The sequence below is a fragment of the Triticum dicoccoides genome, chromosome 1A, assembly GCF_002162155.2.
Source record: "Triticum dicoccoides isolate Atlit2015 ecotype Zavitan chromosome 1A, WEW_v2.0, whole genome shotgun sequence".
Classification (NCBI taxonomy): Eukaryota; Viridiplantae; Streptophyta; class Magnoliopsida; order Poales; family Poaceae; genus Triticum; species Triticum dicoccoides.
In genome coordinates, this window is record NC_041380.1 from 479,042,391 (window position 1) to 479,049,884 (window position 7,494).

Below are 7,494 nucleotides of genomic sequence, written 5' to 3' on the forward strand. Positions count from 1 at the left end.
CAGCCTAGTGCCCGACAGCGACCATTCTTGTAGATAAAGCTTCAACCTCCGGCTGGATTTTTGCTGGAACCACTGGTGAGGATGTTACAAGCAGGGGAGATTTTTGCAGCAACTATGTTCTTTTTTTGCTGGAACCGGTCCTAATTCTTGCTACCATCTTGTCTTGATTTTGCTGGAACAAGCCTAAAAATTGCTACCGTGGTTCGATTTTGCTGGAACCGGTAATTTTTCCTGCTCCAACCTAATACTGGAGATTTTTGTTGGTAAAGCTTTGACCTCCGGCTGGATTTTTACTGGAACCACTGGCTGGGGATGTTACAAGCAGAGGCCATTTTTGTTGGAACCATGTTCTTTTTTAATCACCGGTTCCAGCTTCTGCTCAGCTCAATTCATCTTTTTTGCTGGAACCAAGTCATTTTTTGCTGGATCCGGGTCTTTTTTTTTGCTGGAACCGGCAAATGATTTTGCTGCGACGGCAACTTCTGAAGTTTTTTGTTGGTTGAGATTATTTCCTACCTTCCGAAGTTTTTTTGTTGGTTGAGATTATTTGCTACGATCAAGAGGCGGCGACGCATTTCTGCTGGAATCGCGTTAATTTTTACTGGAATCAGGGAACTTTTTTGCTTCAAGCAATTTACTGGGTTGCTAGTTCCTCAAGTCATTTTTTGCTGAAAACCTTTTGCTTTTTTGCTGGAACCAGTTTTGGTTTTGCTGCAACTACCCATCGGAGTTCTTTTTGGGCTGAAATGTGTTTTTTGTTGGAACGAGATGGTGCAGTTCGACGGCGGCGATGTCGTGCTATGATGGGTGGTGCCTACGGGAGTTGCTGGAAACGATGTTTGGATGAGCTGCATTCGGCGAGGAGTGGTGCTGGAACAACGGGAGATGAGGAGGATGTGCTACGCCGGCGAATTGGAGCTGCGGAGAGAGGCGTGGAGCGATGGAGATCCGACTAGCGGCGGAGATCCAGCAGGTTAGGTCGCTCGTCCATGGCGCTGGCGCCTGCCATGCGTGCTCGCATGATTTGCAAGGTAGAAACGGTATGATGGGGACGAAAGCGACCTGAATCTGACGACTAAAAGGGATTTTATCGAACGTACCGGGTGTGACCGGCCCAAATTTGGGCCGGCACGCCAGCGCCTAGCGTTGAGGAAGTACAGGGTCCATCACGTGAGGATCATATGGGGAGTGATAGTTTCGCATGAAGCACAAGTTGCATTACATGCGATCGGAGTAGTACCCGTGAGGGAGTACAAGTATGTTGTCTCGGAGAGTTATACCTGTGTTGTTTGTGGAGCACAAGTTTGTTATATTTGTAAGTACAAGTTTTGTACAAAAAAATTTATCAAAACATATCAACATGCGATGGGATCTAATTCCGAACATCTCGACGCGAGGAATGCAAGGGTGCAAACAGTCTGTAATTTGAACACACGGTTTAACAGATATTTCATTCTAAAAATCAATCTCACAAAAAAAAGTATTTAACAGTCCTCCCATTCACTTAGACCATTGAAAACCCACTTAAACTTCTTGGTGATGACAAATGACACAGATGCATAATGCAGCTTGTCACCACTAAATCAGTTTTACTCATTCTTAGCAAGAGATACCCCTTAACTAGTGATTGCTAGTTTTGTGCCATTTGGCAAAGCCCAAGGTCACTCCATCAGGCTGCATGTACCGTCACATGATAAGAAGCCCTACTTGCCAGGTTGTACGGTGGCGAACGGTGATGTGGGACAACAATCTACAACCTACATAGTACATATTCAATAAAAATTGTTCACGTTTTAAAAAACTTGGACAAGATTTGAAAATATGAACAATTTTTTTTTAAAATCAAACATTTTATTGAAGAACAAATCATTTTTGAAAACGAGCATTTTTGAACTTCCTCATTTTGTTCAAAGATGCAAATAGTTTTCTAATTTATGTACAAATTTAAATAAGCAAACAATTCTTTAAAAATGTAAACATTTTTTTAAAAATGTGATATTTTTGAATTAATGGAAAATTTGAAAGATGGGAACATTTTATGAAAAACACGGATAATTTTCGCAAACCCAAATAATTTTTGAAATTATGAAAAAGTTCAAAACCTGAACAATTTTTCTAATTCATGAACTAAAGTTGAACTAAAGCCACGGCACTTTTTTTGGATTATGAAAAAATGAACAGGAAAAAGAAAATCGGGAAATTTTGAATAGGAAAAATAATAACGGAAAAGAAGAAAAGAATGGTTCAGAGAACCTTCTAGAAGGTTCTGAAAACCGGCAAAACCGTACAGGAAAAGGTTTACAAAACTGAGAGCAGCGGATATGTCAAATGTGTCGGCCGAGCTCGATCGCTCACTGCGTTTGGACCACAATTTGTGGCAATGAGCGCCAAATAGGGTTTTCTAGTTTTTTGAGCCAATAAAAGGGACGCGCTTCATGTGAGACTGCACAAGATCTCTCCCAAAGGAGCGCCCTCTCAATCACTAGTATTTGCCGGTCCAACTTTCCAGTTAATACCTTTTACACTTATGTTTCTTTGTTTATTCGGCTTTTCTTTCTTTTGTATATATTTTTCGACAAACTCTAAATAGATATATATTATAATACTTAATTTACTTATAACAATTGAAAACTCGTGAATTTCAAAAATGTTAAAGCAGTGCAAGTTGTTTGTTACCATAAGTTTTGACAAATGTTGATAGCTTTCAAAAAAATGTTTGTGAAATTTACAAAGTGTCCACGCATTTCAAAAACATAAAAAATATTCGTGTAATTCAAATACAATTTAAAAATATACATTTACAAAATGTTAACTCGTTTAAAAAATATTTTCATGATATTTAAAAAACATACAATTGTAAAAAATGTTCACTTAGTTTTAAAACATTTCAATGTGTGTTTGAAAAACAATTAATGCATATTAAATAAAATGTTCAACTAATGTGTTTGAAAAAATTTAAGCATGCATTTAAAATATGTTAAACTATTATAAAAAATATGGTACATATGAAAATTATACAATGTGTATGAAAAAAAGCAGACATCAAAACATGTATGTAAATAAATGTTAATCATATATTTGGAAAATATTAAACGCATATCACATGTTTCATATGTATACATAAAATGTACAAACATGTATAAAACCAATTTTTGTTGTGTATACAAAAAATATACAATGTATATGAAAAAGGGCAAACTTCAAAAAATACTTTATGAAAAATGTTAATCATGTATTTGAAAAAGTTTACATGTATATCAAAAGTGTCTTTATGCAAAAAATGTACAAGGTGGTAGACATGAATTTAAATAGAAAAATTCAAAAAAAAAATGAAACCCAAAGGAAAATGTAAAGAAAAAGACAAAAAAGGGAAAAAAGAAAAATCAAAGAAAATCGTAAAGAAAAACACAAAAAGGTAAGAAAGACATAAAAATATCAATGAAATGAAGAAAACCAATGAAAACCGTAACGAAAACACATTGAAAAACAAAGAAAAGAAATCAAAAAATAAAATGAAGAGAACCATAAAGAAAACACAGAAAAAGAAAGAAAGAAAAATAAAGGAAACCAATGAAAACCGTAAAGAAATCACACAGAAAAAGAAAGAAAAAAGTAAACATAGAAAACGGTAAAGAAAACCTTAAAGACGGCACAAAAGGGGGAAAGAAAAAATATAAACCCAATGAACAGCAAAAAAACACAGAAAAAGGAAAGAGTAAAAAGCCGGTGAAAATTGGTCATGTCCAACCAGTATACAACAACAAGAAGAAAAACCCAGAAACAACTACAACGAGTGAATGAGCAAGCCTCTTTTGGTTCGCTTGCCACGAAGAGAAGAAACGGGGCGACCCAGTAATGACATGTGGGAAAAATCATTCAGGTGAGACTAGTGTAGGGCTTGCACTAAGCGAGAAATAGCCCTAGTGCAATAAAAGTAGAATATGTTAGCCTGTATATGCAATTTGTGAAGGTAACCCATAAGTCTAGCATTTTTTGGGGCGAGGACCAAGTCTAGCTAGTTCATGAGCTACTAGTCGACTCCCACATATAGTAATCAAACATTGCATGTGATAACTCAAGTGACATGTGATCCTCAATTATTGCTACTACGATACATGCGAGGTATCCACCTTCTTGAATGGTTTTGGTCTCATCAAAAAATTTAGAGTTAACCACCATTTTATTGCATCTTGATAGTTTGTGCTAGATTCAGGCCAAATCTCGGTGCAATGGCTTCTTCCGTGAAAGCATCAACATATATTCCAATTCTCTTGCTCGCACCGCACGAACCGGTCCTAGTAGTGAATCTGGGTCAAATGTTGCATCAACGTTGTGCTTGACATATCCACAAATTGGCTTGGACTACCCACCACGCTTCAATTTGGCATATAGTGAATTGTCATCGGGAAATTTGACGCGAGAATTAGCACTGACATGAAAATTCGAGCTGATGTTTGCACGAATTTCCTGTGTGCCCATTTTCTTCTTTCCCACCATAGGCAACATGTTGTCATCGCTAGGGTTTCTTTGAATCTTGCATGGACAAACATCAGGTGGAAAGAGCAAAGAGCCGGCAAGATGGGAAACCAGGCTTTGAGAGGTGGCTGAGATCTGACCGCTTCCTTCCTCTCCAGCCGCTTGTGGTGAGCGAGGGGAACTCGGGTATTCCTTCACATAATAGAAGTCTCAATAGTATGAATTTGTGATCTTCGTTGATGACACTTAAGCAAAGGGCGCAATGTCATTGAGAATAAAACTACTCCGGTTCTTCCTTTGCACTATACGTGTAATGATTGTGGTTAAGAAGAAAATTATTTGTGGTTAAGAAGAAGAAAACTCAATCGAGCATATATATCAGCCGAGAACTTGATAGATGCAGGTCTTATCCTACTTGTTAATTAGTTTACCTACATCCGAAAACGGTTTGCACAAGTAGTTACTATCCCTATGTAATATTGTGCAGAAAAAAGAGGCCTTGTTGGCCTCAATGCTCAAGGCAAATCCCTTGAATATTCAATTTTATAGGGATTTTAATTGATAATAAATGAACAGTGTGACACCATTTAATACGGAGATTGATATCAATTTATCACATATGCCAGACGTATTTCTATGGAGGTTGAATAGCAATAGTGTCTTCCAAGGTTGTCAGAATCGCGATTATGAATCGGATCGGAGCTTCGATGGTAGGATCGCAAATCGTAGAATCTTCACTATCAAGATCGTAAAGTCGTAGATTCTAAGAACTAAAATCGTAGAATCATACGGGTTAGTTTGGATCGTAAAGTCGTAGAATCGTATAACAGAATCGCGATTCTGACAACCTTGTATTGTCTTCACTGTCTAGTCTTATGTGAACCTCATTAATTATGAGCCTAGTTTTCATAGACATAATATTTTAAAACCAAAGTCCTGGTTAAGACTAAAGTATTCATGTAGGTTTTGCAGAGGGGGTTCATTCTTACTAAATGACAACATGAAATTGACAATGTAGCAAAACAGTTACTTGTGTGATCAAGAGGAAACAATTCATCATCTTTTTCTGTCTTGTCAATTTGCAATCTTTTTCTGATGTAATTTGTTACTACCAGCGAGCATACTGAATTTGTTTGGAAACCGGTTGGGTGGTATCCACCCAAAACTCAAGGGACACGTCCGAGTGAGAGTTTGTGCTCTTCTATGGGCAATTTGAAACTGTCGAAATGATTGCATTTTTAACAGATCATCTGTACAAGAAAAATTGCTGGTTATCTCTAAGGCTACGGCAACAATCTGTATGTGGCCATTAGTGCAGCATGTGGATGACCAAGAGCATATGTCCTTTGGGTACAACCATCTGGAGATGGTCGCAACGCAATTATTCAACTAGTTTGGTTGGCGTGCCAATAATAGATTATGGGTCTGAATCATGTAACCTCATCACTTATCAGTTGTGATCTTTTTTTCCCATCTTATCTAATAGTTATGTGCTTTGAATTGTGATTTAATAAAATGGTTGTGTGCATTACGATGGGCAGAGCTGGGGGTATCCCCTTTCAGAAGAAAAAAAAGTTATGCAATCAGCGACCGCCGCCTAGCTACACGCACCACAACTTGTCAGTTAGAGCATGTCCCTTTTGATTAAGCAATCTACCGGGGCTTCATGCCAGGAGGTATCCGCATGGTTACGTCTTTGCTTAACATTTGCAAAAAAGGGGACCGGCTGTAGCACATGGTAAGTTGACTGATTTTTCTTTTAGAGTCAGTCGATTCACTACAAATCGCATTAGTCGATTTGCTCGCATGTCTGCATACTTCCTACTCGATCGGTCGTACTAGCTGCTCACTTCTTTTTTGACTTCAACGCCCAACTGTAGCACATGGTGTGCAATGGACATTGAAATTCATGCATAGGGCTGGTACTTCTTTCATGTGTAGATCAGCAAGAGCTCCGTAATTTTTATGTGTACTTGAATCCCACACTACGTATGAATTTGACTTACTTCAACATACTAGTTCACTTTGCACATGACAATTTGAACAGAGGAAAAATAAAGAATTGCAAACTTCTTGGTAAGCAAAAATGAATCATTGGAGTGAATTAACCCTAAATTAAACAAACATACATTTAAACCGAAATTAATATTATGCAACTATGGGTAAATAATATAAAATAAAAACTTCTACTTTCTCTGGACTTCTCATTCCCCTACACTAATATACTAAAAAATAATATAAAAAATGAAGTTTTCTATAAAAGAATGAATTTGTGGCATAAGTACTACCCTTTAAGAAAATGAAAATATGTGCAAAAATAAAAAGATTACACACAATATACACAAAGTGCGCTTTTTTAAATATGCAAGAATAAACATATGATAACGTAATTTTTGCAAATAATAAATTTCCTACAAAAGGAATTAATTAGTGGCATTTGTAATACCCTTGTAGAAGAAAATAAACTAAGCTAAACTAAAAAAAATTTATAAGGAAGAATAAATTAGTGGCATAGGTATTATCCTTTAATAAGAAAAATAACACACACACACACACAACTTTACACTGAAATCTCTTTTTTAATATGCAAAAATTAATCATATAATAAAGCAATTTTGGCATATATTATATAGTATTTGTGTGCATACATTTACACTCACCCAACATGCCAAAAATACCCACAAAAGAAAAGAAAAAAAATCAAGTAATAAAGAAATATGAAAATAAAAGCAAAAGGAGATAAAAACTGAAAAAAAAACAGAAAAAACAAATGAAGGAAAGGGATTAGCTGGGTCGCACCTGGTAATGGGCTTTGTTTATTAACACAATCCAAGCACCTCATAGAACAAACCAGGGAAACAAAATAAGAATCGCAAAGCAAGATCAACGGCACACAAAATCGACTGAAGAAAGTAGTGGCTGCACCCACCTTCCGTGCACCCATGGTGCACCCACGTAAGAAGACATAGCAAAAAATTATGAAACTTTGTGGGAATGATAATCAACAAATGTTATGGG

General features: G+C 36.7%; 1 long non-coding RNA gene across 1 annotated transcript; it reads left to right on the forward strand.

The window, feature by feature from the left end:
- LOC119280791 lies at positions 1 to 1,385 on the forward strand. Its single transcript, XR_005138178.1, has 2 exons — positions 1 to 75; positions 778 to 1,385. It is a non-coding gene; the product is annotated as an uncharacterized LOC119280791 (long non-coding RNA).
- Positions 1,386 to 7,494: the final 6,109 nt, after the last annotated feature.